Below are 14,043 nucleotides of genomic sequence, written 5' to 3' on the forward strand. Positions count from 1 at the left end.
GGTCATATGATCAGAATCCAGATGCTTGGCAACTGGCTCATATTTATGAGTTTGGGTCAGGTGATTCCCTTTTGCGACCCTCTGATGAGCAAAGTCAATGGGGAAGCCAAATTCACTTAACAACCGTCTTACTAGAGATGTGCAGAGGTTAGAATGCATACTGCAGGCTAATTCACGGCCTATTGCGAGCAGTTCGATCCTGACCGGCTCCAGGTTGACTCAGACTTCCGTCCTTCCAAGGTTGGTAAAATGAGGACCTAGATTGTTTGGGGGCAAGAGGCTCTGTAAACTGCTTAGAGGGGGCTATAAAGCACTGTGAAGTGGTATATAAGTCTAAGGGGTATTGCTATTGCCCTTCCTTCCTTCCTTCCTTCCTTCCTTCCTTCCTTCCTTCCTTCCTTCCTTCCTTCCTTCCTTCCTTCCTTCCTTCCTCTCATTCATCCACCCATCTTCCTTCCTTCCTTCCTTCCTTCCTTCCTTCCTTCCTTCCTTCCTTCCTTCCTTCCTCTCATTCATTCACTCATGGATCCATCCATCTTCCTTCCTTCCTTCCTTCCTTCCTTCCTTCCTTCCTTCCTTCCTTCCTTCCTTCCTTCCTTCCTTCTTCCTTCCTTCTTTCCTTCCTTCCTCTCATTCATCCACCCATCTTCCTTCCTTCCTTCCTTCCTTCCTTCCTTCCTTCCTTCCTTTACTTAAAATGCAGCATTGCAGACGAAGACTGCCCACAGTCAGGTGTTCAATCCTGACTAGCTCAAGCTTGACTCATCCATCCTTCCGTGGTGGGTAAAATGAGGACCCAGATTGCTGGGGGCAAGAGGCTGACTCTGTAAACTGCTTAGAGAGGGCTGTGAAGCACTGTAAAGTGCTATATAAGTAAGTGCTATTGCTACAAATTTAAGAACTGCAGTCATTCATTTAACAAACGTGGTGTCGAGTAGCAAATCTCCTCGACACACACGTGATGAACCTGATGGCAAGAACCTTACCCATGCAGGGAAGGGGTGTTCAAGAATACATCCGGATTCAGCAACAGAGCACGGTGGAGGGGTGTGTGTGTATAGGAAACACATTGACGGTGATAGGTGGTGGACGGTATAGGAAAGAGGAAACCAAGGGGGGGGGGGAACCCAGGCAATCTGAAGCAAAAGCGGTGATGACAGCTGATGACATCATTCACCGGCATTCTCAGTCTTCAAATGGGAGGGGCGGGAGCTGGCGGTATATTCAAAGATGCTACAGCTGTAAACTCATTTACAATGCCTATAAAACCGCAGCGACTGAGCAGCCAGCTAACTCCGTCTTTGAGCTGAAGTCACGGCGCCAGCGTTTTTTGTAAGACCGTCGTGTTAACCGAGATTAAACTCTGGGTTGTATTAGCCAATTCCGTGTGTGTGTTGTGCTTTACCCAACTTCGGACAGACGGTTCCTGAAGCACTGAGAGAAAGACGGAGTTCCTTGTGATTTCTTTGCTCTCCGTTGGGGCGGAACGACGGCAGGCAGCTGATAGTAGTGATGGCAGAAGGGGCAACGGACGGAGTGTCTATGCCAGATTTGGAGGTGCTGGAGGGGGCTGAGAAGACAGAGGAAGGTGCGGAAGGGACGGTGGAGGTGTGAATTGCCGGTAGTTCCCCCCTAAACAGCGAGTGGCTCAAGCAGAAGAGAAGAAAGGGGCCCAGGACTCTTTGGGAGGAGAAAACGCTCCCACCTCTTCTGGACATTGGTGAGGGAGGCGGTTACCATTCTGGACCAGCTCGATTACCAACCCAGATGGAAGCTGCAGAGGAAGAAGAGGAGGCACAAGACCCTATGGTATGTGCTCCCATATGTCCTTTCATAATTCTGATGACGTTAAAAAATACCCAAACAGGTAAGGAGGTACAACAGGGAGCATTAATAGACACCGGGTGTACATGTTGTTTGTTAAGGTGGTTGATAGCGGATAACCTGGGTCTTCGTATTGTTCAGTTGCGAAAGCCCATAGTGTTTGAACAAATGGATGGCTCAGTACTAGGAGGACAACCAGCCACCCATGTCACTGAACCAGTACGACTTGAATTCGGACAACATTGGGAATTAATACGGTTTGTAGAGGTTGGGGCCATGATTGAACCCCTCATTTTGGGACTCTCCTGGCTGGATAAATGGAAACCCACTATTTGGTGGGAGGATGGGTATCATAAAGTAAGGATTGCAGTGGGTCCTGAACCCTTAGAGAGTACTCATGGAGCGGTTGGGAAGGAAATGCCTCTGCCACTTCCAATAGGGGTTCCAGATATATTCAAGGATTTGGTGCGAGTATTCAGTGAAAAGGAGTGTGAGTCCCTTCCACCTCATCGCAACACTGACTGTGCCATAGAATTAAAACCGGGTGCCAGGCTTCCAAAGCCACGGATGTATTCGATGGCCCCTCATGAACTGACAGAGTTAAGAAGCTATATTGATAAAAACCTCGCCAGAGGGTTTATTAAACCCAGTACGTCTCATATGGCGGCACCAGTATTATTCAAGGAAAATAAAGATGGTGGGTTGCAATTATGCGTTGATTTTAGAGGATTGAATGCTGTTTGCATGGAGCCGCTATATCTGTTACCACTCATGACCGATTTGATGGTGGCCTTAGCAACTGGTAAGATTTTTACCTAGACCTGAGAGAGGCATATTACAGGGTCTGTATCCGTGAAGGTGATGAATGGAAGACGACCTTTAACTGTCCTCTTGGCAGTTATATGTTTCAGGTGATGCCGTTCGGTCTGCAGGGCACCCCTGCTGTTTTTATGCAGTTTATCAATGAAATGCTCCATGACCATTTGTATCAGGGCGTTCTTGTTTATTTAAATGATATCTTAATTTATTCTAATACGATGGAGGAACACGTACACCTAGTAAGACAAGTCCTGACTAAATTATTGAGGGCTCGACTGTTTGTGAAACTGTCAAAATGTGAGTTTCACAAAACAGAAATCGATTATTTGGGCTTTAGGATTACAGGTAAAGGTATAGAAGTGGATCCCAACAAGGTTAGAGCAGTGTTGGAGTGGCAGGCACCGAGAACCCGGAAGCAGTTACAAAGCTTTCTGGGTTTTGCCAATTTTTACAGGCAATTTATTCCATCTTTTGCCCAAATAGCTTTACCTCTGACTGATCTTTTGCGAACCAAACATTCCAAACCAGGAAAACCAAACCCAAAGCAGATCATAGAATGGACACAGGCCTATCAAATAGCATTTGAACAGTTAAAATCCTTATTCGCCCGAGAACCTATCCTGAAACATCCTGACACGTCACAGCCGTTCGTGTTGCAGGCCGATGCCAGTGACGTAGTGGTAGGAGCAGTATTATTACAGAAAGATAACCAAGGGGTGCTTCACCCCTGTGCGTATACCTCCCGAAAATTAACAACCACAGAACGGAATTGGACTGTATGGGAAAAGGAGGCTTATGCCATCAAATGGGCACTCCAGACCTGGAGACATCTTCTAGAGGGCACTAACATACAGTCCGAAGTCTGGACTGATCATAAAAACTTGGAAGCCCTCCATACTCCCCGTAGATTGTCACCAAAACAAATCAGATGGGCACAGTATTTTCGTCGTTTTACATTTAGGTTGAAGGTAGTGTCAGGGGGAAAGAATTATTTGGCTGATTCCCTCTCCCATATGCCTCAATACGAGAGTAAAAGAGATAATACAACACAAGCTCTAATACCCCACCCCCGACAAATTGGACATCAGTTAAGAGATTGTGGTCTTGGGAGGTCTCCATGGATAGATGAATTAAAGCAAGAATTGTCAACCGATAGCTGGCTTACAAATCATCAAACATTAATAACACATAGGGGAGGACTCGCCTGGAGAGGAGATAAATTATATATCCCTTCTGCTCTAAGGGATAAAGTGCTAAAGCAGTGTCACGATGTAAAAACTGCAGGGCACTTTGGCTTTGGTAAAAACATTGCATCTGGCACGTTGGCAGTTTTGGTGGCCAAAGATACGGTCTCAAATAGAAGCCCATATGTATGGGGTTGTCCCATTTGTGCACAAACTAAATCGGCCCCAGGTAAACCCTTCGGTCTTCTCCAAAAGGTAGCAGATCCACAGCATCCATGGGATGAGGTAGCAATGGACTTTATCGTCGAACTACCAAAGAGTGATGGGTGTACGGTTATATGGACCATACTTGATCTGTTTTCAAAACAGGCACATTTTGTACCATGTTAAGGCTTACCTTCAGCGAGGCGTCTAGCAAAACTATTTGTACAACATGTGTACCACAAACATGGTGCACCCAAAAGAATCATATCAGATAGGGGACCCCAATTCACCGCTCGCTTTTGGAGAGCATTTTTGCAGCGGATAGGTACCAATCAGGGACTTAGTTCAGCCTTTCACCTGAGCACTAATGGGGTAGTCGAACGGACCAATGCTATGATAGAAAGATATTTACGATCATACGTCTCATACCAGCAAAACGATTGGGTCGACCTTCTTCCGTTTGTGGAAGCAGCATACAATAACACTATATGCAGTAGTACAGGGTACACACCTTTCCAAGTAGTATCGGGTAAAGAATTTCCTGCCATTCCCGAACTAGATGCCAAGTACCGAACCAATACAAACCCCCTGATTGGATAGAAAAAATAAACAGAAACTGGCCACACATAAAAATTGCTTTAACCAAGGCATCCAAAGAATATAAAAAATATGCTGATAAAAGGAGACATGATACCCCACCCTTCCGGGTGGGAGATGGAGTATATTTGTCCACCAAATATATTAAACTGCGAATACCAAGTAGGAAAATGGGTCCGAAGTATATAGGCCCTTTCACTATTATTAAAATAATAAACTCAGTAACAGTACAGTTAAAACTACCACCTTTGTTAAGTCGAATACACCCCGTATTCCATAGTAGCCTCCTTAAACCAGCAAATAACATACGGATAACAGCTAATTGTCCAGGACCTATAACAGGTAACACGTATGAGGTGGAAACTATACTTGATTCAAAAATAAGACATGGAACACTTATCTATTTAGTGAGATGGAAAGGATATCCTGATACAGATGCGTCATGGGTATGTAGCGAGGACCTAAACGCTCCACGATTGTTAAAACAATTTCATAGAAAGCACGCAGACAAACCAGGAAATGCGGCAGGTAACAGATAATCAATGTCTTTGTTCTCACCCCTGCAGGAGGAAACCTGGTGGGGGGGGGCAGCATGTCGAGTAACAAATCTCCTCGACACACACGTGATGAACCTGATGGCAAGAACCCTTCCCATGCAGGGAAGGGGTGTTCAAGAATACATCCGGATTCAGCAACAGAGCACGGTGGAGGGGTGTGTGTGTATAGGAAACACATTGACGGTGATAGGTGGTGGACGGTATAGGAAAGAGGAAACCAAGGGGGTGGAAAACCCAGGCAATCTGAAGCAAAAGCGGCGACGACAGCTGATGACATCATTCACCCGCATTCTCAGCCTTCGAATGGGAGGGGCGGGAGCTGGCGGTATATTCAAAGATGCTACAGCTGTAAACTCATTTACAACACCTATAAAACCACAGCGACTGAGCAGCCAGCTAACTCCGTCTTTGAGCTGAAGTCACGGCGCCAGCGTTTTCTGTAAGACCGTCGTGTTAATCGAGATTAAACCCTGGGTTGTATTAGCCAATTCCGTGTGTGTGTTGTGCTTTACCCAGCTTCGGACAGACGGTTCCTGGACTGCTGAGACGTGGCAAGAAAAGTTGTAAAATGGCGCAAAACTCAGTTAACAAATTTTTCATCCAGCAACATAAATTTTGGACTCCATTGTGGATGTAAGGATGAGGACAACCTGTACACACACACACACACACCCCTATATAATTGAAGAAAAGCTACAGAAAAATGAAAAAAGTTATAGAAAAAAGATATAAAAAGAAAAGATAGGAAGAAAAAATGAATGACAGTCCCAGTCAAGAAAAGACAAAGAAACAGAAACATTCAAAGAAGCAATCTCCCCCCCCCCAACAATCTGGGTCCTCATTTTAGCGACTTGGGAAGGACGGGAGGCTGAGTCAACCTTGAGCTGGTCAAGATCGAACTGCTGGCAGTGAACCGTGAGTTAGCCTGCAGGGCTGCATTCTAAGCACTGTGCCACCTTGACTTAAATGTTTAAACATCTTATTAGGCTACAGAATAAAGTACAAAATACATAAGTAAATAGGAAGACAGTAGCGGGGGGGGGAGGGGAGAGGGGAAAGAGAAGTGAGGAGGGGCTGGGGAAAAGTTAGCCTGTAAAATAAAGCATTAACATCAAACCACAACATTTGCTTTTCCATAATAATATAAACTAGCAGTTTTTATAAACACATATCAATCTAATCGGTAAAACCCAAAATCAAAGTTTATTTTTTTTTCCACCTCAAGCACAAAGTTCAGGAGCGCTCTTCATGTGGCAACAAAAGTACTTATATTCTTTTCTTTAGTCGAAACAGTCAATTTAGCCATTTCTGCCAACTCCATCAGCTTCTGCAGCCATTTGTGCCCCCATTTTATTTATTTATTTATTTATTTATTATATTTCTATACCGCCTTTCTCCCGTAGGACTCAAGGCGGTGTACAGTCAAGAAAAATATAGACACACAAACATCATAAAATTGCTAATTAAAATTATTACTTAGTTTGGTCAATCAAATAAAACCCAGAATTAGATAACATTTAAAAAATCATTCACATGTTCATATGTTTAGCCCCGCCTGTTGGAACATCAGGGTCTTGAGGGCACGGCGGAAAGCACGGAGATCAGGGATATTCCGTATCTCCGGGGGCAGTTCATTCCAAAGGGTTGGAGCCCCCACAGAGAAGGCCCTCCCCCTGGGAGTCGCCAGTCGACATAATTTGACTGACGGTACCCTGAGTAGTCCCTCCCTGTGAGAACGAACTGGTCGGTGGGAGGCTATTAGTGGCAAAAGACTGTCTCGTAGGTACCCAGGTCCTAAGCCATGGAGCGCTTTAAAGGTGATAACTAACACCTTGAATCGCACCCGGAAGACCACCGGGAGCCAGTGCAGCTTGCGTAGGAGAGGTGTTACATGGGCGTAATGAGCTGCGCCCATAATCACCCACGCGGCTACGTTCTGGACCAGTTGGAGCCTCCGGGTGCTTTTCAAGGGGAGCCCCATGTAAAGAGCATTACAGTAGTCCATACGGGAGGTAACTAGGGCATGAGTGACCGTGCGCAAGGCGTCCCGATCCAGAAAGCGACGCAACTGGCGGATCAGGCGAACCTGATAAAAGGCACCCCTGGCCACGGCCGTCAAATGATCTTCTAAAGATAACCGTGAATCCAGGAGGACACCCAAGTTGCGGGCCTTCTCTGTGGGGAGCAAGATCTCATCCCCTATTGTCAGTGATGGTACTAGCTGACTATACCGGGACGCCAGAAGCCACAGCCACTCGATCTTGGATGGGTTGAGTCTGAGCTTGTTTCTCCCCATCCAGATCCGCACGGCCTCCAGGCAACGGGACATCACAGCAAGGGCATCATTGGGGTGGTCTGGGGTGGAGATGTATAGCTGTGTGTCATCAGCATACTGATGAACACTCACCCCAAAACGACAGATGATCTCGCCTAGCGGTTTTACATAAATGTTGAACAGAAGGGGTGAGAGGACTGACCCTTGCGGCACCCCACAAATAAGGTGCCTCGAGGTTGACCTCTGCCCCCCTGCCAACACAAACTGCGAACGGTCAGAGAGGAAGGAGGAGAACCACCGAAGCACGGTGCCCCCTATTCCTAACCCCTCCAGCCGGTGCAGTAAGATACCATGGTCGATGGTATCAAAAGCCGCTGAGAGATCTAATAGGACCAGGATAGAGGAGCAACCTCTGTCCCGAGCCCTCCAGAGATCATCCACCAATGCGACCAATGCCGTTTCCGTGCTGTATCGTGACCTGAAGCCCGACTGGAACGGATCCAGATAGACAACTTCATCCAGGTATCGGGGTAGTTGTCGCGCCACCCCCACTCTCAACAACCTTCGCAACAAAGCGAAGATTGGAGACTGGACGATAATTTGATAATATAGCCGGGTCCAGGGAAGGCTTCTTGAGGAGGGGCTTCACAACCGCCTCTTTCAAGACGGCGGGAAAGACACCCTCACTCAGAGAAGCATTTATAATCCCCTGGAGCCAGCCTCGTGTAACCTCCCGGGAGGCCAGTACCAACCAGGAGGGACATGGGTCCAATAAACATGTGGCAGCGTTAAGCTTGCCCAGAATCCTGTCCACGTCCTCAGGAGCCACAGAGTCAAACTCTTCCCAGATAACGCTCTCAAGACCTGCCCCCGTCTCCTCCCCTGGATCTACCCAATCGGAGTCCAGGCCTTCCCGAATCTGAGCGACTTTATCATGCAGGAATTGTACAAAATCCTCAGTTCGACCCTTTAAGGGATCTTCCCGTACCCCCACCTGAAGTAGGGAGCGGGTCACCCTAAACAGTGCAACTGGGCGGTTCTCTGCAGATGCAATAAGAGCGGAAAAGTAGCTAGACTTCGCCGCTCTTATCGCCACTAGGTAGGTCTTAATATAAGATCTCACCTGTGTTCGGTCAGATTCAGATCGGCTTGTCCTCCAATCGCTCTCCAGGCGTCTTTTCTGACGCTTCATCTCTCTCAGCTCCTCAGAAAACCAAGGAGCTAGACGAGATCGGCATCGGGTCAGAGGCTGCAAAGGCACAACGCAGTCCAAGGCCCCAGTAGCCGCTCTGTCCCAGGCGACCACCAGGTCCTCAGTCAAGTTGTGAGCCAGAGTCTCAGGAAATGGCCCAAGCTCCATCAGGAACCTTTCGGGGTCCATCAGGCGCCTGGGACGGAACCATTTGGTTGGTTCCATCTCCCTGCGGTGGGTGGAAGTGACTTGAAAGTCCATGTGAAGGAGAGAATGATCAGACCATGACAAGGGATTGATGTCTATATCCCCTATTCTTAGATCATTCAGCCACTGATCAGAGACAAAAATCAAGTCCAGAGTGTGATTCCACAAGTGGGCGGGGCCTTGAACTACCTGGGTCAGGTCCATGGCCGTCATGGAAGCCATAAACTCCTGAGCCATCTCCAACATCTCACCAGCGGATGGCAGGTTAAAATCCCCCATAACAATAAGTCTGGGGGTTTCCACCGCCACCCCGGCTATAATGTCGAGCAGCTCAGGCAGGACCGCTGTTACGTGGCAGGGAGCCAGGTACGCAATCAGTAGGCCCATCTGAATCTCCCGACCCCACTTCACAAGGAGGGACTCACATCCGGCTATCTGAGGAACAGTGGCCTCCCTCAGGCAAAGACTTTCTCTAATGATTGCTGCCACTCCCCCACCCCTTCCCTGAGCCCTTGGCTGATGGAATGCACGGAAACCTGGCGGGCACAAGGGGAACTCCTCCCTCCTGGCCTAACCAGGTCTCCGTAATCCCTGCCAGGTCAGTACCCCCCTCTGAAATAAGATCATGAATGAGGGGGGCTTTATTTACCACTGACCTGGCATTACATAACATAGACCCAGGGTCTGAGACTCTGAACAACCTTTTTTTTTTTTTTTTTTTTTTGGCTTAGCAGGCTGCAAAAGGGGATCATGTGAGCTTCGGACACAGCGACTGTCCTAAGTTGCCAAACTTAGGTAAGAAAAGCCCAAAGTGTACATACAGACTGGGTGAAACCAGGCTTCATAGCAGTGACTGTGAGAGGGATCTTGGAGTCTTAGTGGACAACCAGCTAAATAGGAGCCAGCAGTGTGTGGCAGTAGCCAAAAAAGCCAATGCAAGCCTAAGCTGCATTAATAGAGGGATACAATTAAGATCAAGGGAGGTCCTAATACCACTCTATAAAGCCTCAGTAAGGCCACACCTAGAATCCTGCATCCAGTTTTTGGTCACCACACTATAAAAAAGATGTTGAGACTCTAGAAAGAGTGCAGAGAAGAGCAATAAAGAGGATTCGGGGACTGGAAGCTAAAACATATGAAGAACGGTTGCAGGAACTGGGCATGGCTGGTCTAGTGAAGAGAAGGACCAGGGGAGACATGACAGCAGTCTTCCAATATCTGTGGGGCTGCCCCAGAGAGGAGGAAGGGGGTCAAGCTATTCTCCAAAGCACCTGAAGGCCAGACAAGGAATAATGGATGGAAACTGAACAAGGAGAGCTTCAACCTGGAAATAAGGAGGAATTTTCTGACTGTGAGAACAATCAACCCATGGAACAGAAGCTGCTTTCGGAAGTTGTGGGAGCTTCATCCCTGGAAGCTTTCAAGAAGAGACTGTCAGAAATGATGTAGAGTCTGCTGCTCAGGCAGGTGGTTGGACTAGATGACCTACAAGGTCCCTTCCAACTCTGTTAATCTGTAATCTTTAAACATCTGAAATTTTATCATGTGACTGCAAAGGTTGCAATTGTGAAAAACGGACGTAAGTCACTTTTTTTGTTGCCGTTGTAACTTTGAATGTTCACTTCATGAACTGTTGTAAGACGAGGACGACATGCATTTCCAGGGCTGGATTTTAGAGCCATGGGGGTGGGGGTTGGGGAAATGGCAGCTCTCAGCCCAGGGATGGGACCTGCAGCCCCAAAACAATGCAATCCGTGATCTCAGAGGATTTGCTGGCTCCATTGACCCTTGCCGCAATTCCATTTACTGGGCCTCCTGCATCAGCAAAAACCCCGGCAGGGGGGGGTTGATGCTTGGCAACCGGTGGGTGCGAGATGCTTCTACCCCATTGTCAGCCTTATCACCTGGTAGACAATGTGCTGCGCTGAGGGCTCTATAAAAGTTGAGTCGTCTCAGCATTTTTGGCTGATGTTGCGTGCTGCTTGCGGCGGCTGTGGTGGGTGACAGGCGCATGGAAGAGCAAGCCAAAGGCATCGGGGGGGAATCAAGCAGCACTTGCCACGGGCTTCTCCCTCGGATCATGGTGGGTCCCTGGACCAACTGCTGAAGGTAAGTGAGAGAAAGAGTTTCACAGATTGAGTTGGAAGGGACCTTGCAGGTCAACTAGTCCAATCCCTGCCCAAGCTGGAGACCCTACACATGACAGTCCAATCTCCCCTTGAAAGCCTCCAGTGATGAAGCTCCCACAACTTCCGAAGGCAGCTTCTGTTCCATGGGTTGATTGTTCTCACTGTCAGGAAATTCCTCCTTATTTCCAGGTTGAATCTCTCCTTGGTCAGTTTCCATCCATTATTCCTTGTCTGGCCTTCAGGTGCTTTGGAGAATAGCTTGACCCCCCTCCTCTCTGCAAAAGCCCCTCAAATATTGGAAGAGGCTCTCCTGTCTCCCCTGGTCCTTCTCTTCACTAGACCAGCCAGGCCCAGTTCCTGCAACCGTTCATCGTATGTTTGAGCCTCCAGTCCCCTTATCATCCTGGTTGCTCTTCTCTGCACTTTTTCTAGAGTCTCAACATCTTTTTTTATAGTGTGGTGACCAAAAGGCTTACTAAGACATGTGGAGTTGGGTTGAAGTCATGAAGGCTTAGTTCACACCAAAGTCACTTCATATGGCTTGAAGCCATCGTTGTGTTATCAACTGCAACACTCTAAGCCAGGGTTCTCCAAACTTGGCACTTTAAGACCTGTGAACTTCAACTCCCAGAATTCCCCAGCCAGCTTGGAGGTTGGAGACCCTTGCTCTAAGGCTAAGCTAAAACCGAGCAAGCCACTTTCTGCCTTGGATCAGGGTTTCCCAAACCATTTCCTTTGTTATCCCAAACCGCTGATCAGAAAGTCCTCATTTTAAATGTCCAGGTTCTGACTGAGTTGGTATAATTAACCAAAAAACCTCAACTTTCGTCCAATTTTATCCAAGTTTGGGAAGCACAGGCTTAGAGTGATATGTGAGGCTGGTTTTTTAGCAGTCTGAATAAGGAAGTTTCTTAAGACAGTGAGAAGCTCAGAACAGGAACGTATCCCTAGAAGAGAATATTCGTAAATCAGGGTTGAATTGTGGGGTCCTTGGTGCTCTCTGAGCTTGGGGGGTTTCTTACTTTTAGACCTCTGATTCCCAACCTTGGTGGCTTGAAGATGTGTGGACTTTAACTCCCTGAATTCTTTGCTGGCTGGGGAATTCTGGGAGTTGAAGTCCACCAATCTTCAAGTCGCCAAAATTGAGAAACTCTATTTTAGACGATGGTGCTTTTCAAATTTGAAAGCTTGTCCAGTAAATTCTTCTGCATTAATTAGATTTTACATTTTATTTGGGTGGTTTTTATGACCACAGCAGGACAGCTGGGCGCATAAACACTTAAATTAAATTAAATGAATCCATTGTTTAAATCAGCACCACATGTTCAACCATCAACTACCCCAAATGACTATCGTTGTGCGTTATGTTAAAGCTCAAAAATCTCATCAAAGCAAACCAACCGTAACATCTTGTCTGAAAGCAACATAACAGGTAGTCCTTGACTTACAACAGCTTGTTTAGTGACTTTTCAAAGTTACGGCACTGAAAAAAGTGACTTTTGACCATTTTACACACTTACTGGTACGACCGTTGCAGCATCCCCATAGTCACATGATCAAAATTCATATGTTTGGCAACTGGCATGTACTTATGACAGTTGCAGGGTCATGTGATTCCCCTTTTGCAACCTTCTGACAAGCAAAGTTAATGACCGTGTTACTAAATGAACAACTGCAGTGATTCACTTAACAACGGTGGCAAGAAAGGTCGTAAAATAAGGGAAAATGCCCTTAACCAATGTTTCATTTAGCAACAGAAATGTTGGGCTCAATTGTGGTCGTATGTCGAGGACTACATGCACTCTGTTTTTAAGAATGGGACCATTGGAGACAATGACATAGCTTGGTATTTCTCTCCTTGCCAGGACAGAGCATCTGTGACTGGGATACTGCATTAATTCGGAAAATACAGTTCTCCCAAAGGTGAGGAAAAATGTGATTAAGTATGATGAGCGTGCAACAGTGTGCAACAGTGTGAGAATCACTAATGTAGGGTCTGGTGATCTTTTTGCAAAAATTTGTTCTAGCAAAGGACAAAGGAAGAATTTCCCCCCATGACCAGTAATCATTTGGATTGGGGATTGGGTGATATGTAGATTAAAATTATTGTTAAGCAGGGAGTGGTTATGCAGGGGCTAAAGGAGTATTGGTCCATCTACCTCTATAACTTTAGAACAGGTAAACTTCAAGTCCCAGAATTAGCCAGCATTCTCCGCAACTCTGGGTAGTTAAAGAGAACTCTGGGAGTTGAAAAGTGTACATATCTTACTGAGGTTGAGAAACACTGAGCTAGCTGTCCAGATCAAACGGGGTATTCTGGGAGTTGAAGTCCACCCATTTTAATGCTGAGGTTGAGAAACACTGACTTAGCTGGCCAAGATCAAAGGAGGGAATTCTGGGAATTGAAGTCCATACATCACTTAAAGTTTCAGAGGTGAAGAAAAATGGAGCTAGCTGTCCAGATCAAACAGGGGATTCTGGGAGTTGAGGCCAGCCATGAGGGGAGAATTCTGGGAGTTGAAGTCCACCCATCTTAAAGAGACTAAGGTTGAGGAACACTGAGCTAATTTGCCAGGACGTAAGGGGGGATTCTGGGAATTGAAGTCCATGCATGGAGAACTGAACCACTCTTGCCTAGCTTTTTATGAGCAGCAAAACCAAATAACAATGGTTGCCCCCATTTCACCAGGGGTGAAATGCTCCCGGATCGGACCGGATCACTCGATGGTAGCGATTTTTCCCTGTGGTTCGGCGATCCGGTAGTGATCGCCGCCCAGGTGTCATTACTTCCTGGTTTTAAAGAAGGTTTTTCTGCACACCTTCTGTGCATGCAGAAGATGTGCACGTGCATGTAATGCATGCAGCATATGTGCTTCCAAACCGGTAAGGAAGGTAAGTAGATTTCACCCCTGCCCCCACCCCATCAAAAGTCAAGAGGAGAAAAAAATATATGCCTCGATTAGGCTGATTTTCCAGTTTGCAGAATTCTCCCCCAGCTCTTTCTTCTTCCAAAGGAGATCCGGCTGGAGCATCTTCAACACCACCAGGGTCCACG

The sequence above is a fragment of the Pituophis catenifer genome, unplaced genomic scaffold (genome assembly GCF_029215685.1).
Source record: "Pituophis catenifer annectens isolate HBS135680 unplaced genomic scaffold, rPitCat1.0.hap2 SCAF_10, whole genome shotgun sequence".
NCBI classification, from domain to species: domain Eukaryota; kingdom Metazoa; phylum Chordata; class Lepidosauria; order Squamata; family Colubridae; genus Pituophis; species Pituophis catenifer.